Genomic DNA, 576 nt, shown 5'->3' on the forward strand with positions numbered 1-576 from the left:
CCATTCCATCATTTCAGAAAATAATCAAATGACTCTTTCGTCACACACCCTCTGACCTCTTCAACGGCCCTCCACCCCACGTGTCTCCTCCTGCTTCTTAAAGCCATCTTTATTTTAATTCCATTATTGAACAGTTTTGAAGAACATGCACTAGAGGATTTCATAGGCATCCCAATTATGAAAATATTAAGTTCTCTAAAACTATTGTATACACAAATATTGTTTTCTACTCTAGGAACAAGACCAGTCGATTAGATCGACACCAGTACGCAACTGGTACTTAACTTATCGACCCCGAAAGGATGAAAGGCAAAGTCGACCTCGGCAGAATTTGAACTCAGAACGTAACTGCAGACGAAATACCTATTTCTTTACTGCCCACAAGGGGCTACACACAGAGGGGACAAACAAGGACAGCCAAACGGATTAAGTCGATTATATTGACCCCAGTGCGTAACTGGTACTTAATTTATCGACCCCGAAAGGATGAAAGGCAAAGTCGACCTCGGCGGAATTTGAACTCAGAACGCAGTGGCAGACGAAATACCGCTAAGCATTTCGCCCGGTGTGCTAACG

The sequence above is a fragment of the Octopus bimaculoides genome, chromosome 7, assembly GCF_001194135.2.
Source record: "Octopus bimaculoides isolate UCB-OBI-ISO-001 chromosome 7, ASM119413v2, whole genome shotgun sequence".
NCBI classification, from domain to species: Eukaryota; Metazoa; Mollusca; class Cephalopoda; order Octopoda; family Octopodidae; genus Octopus; species Octopus bimaculoides.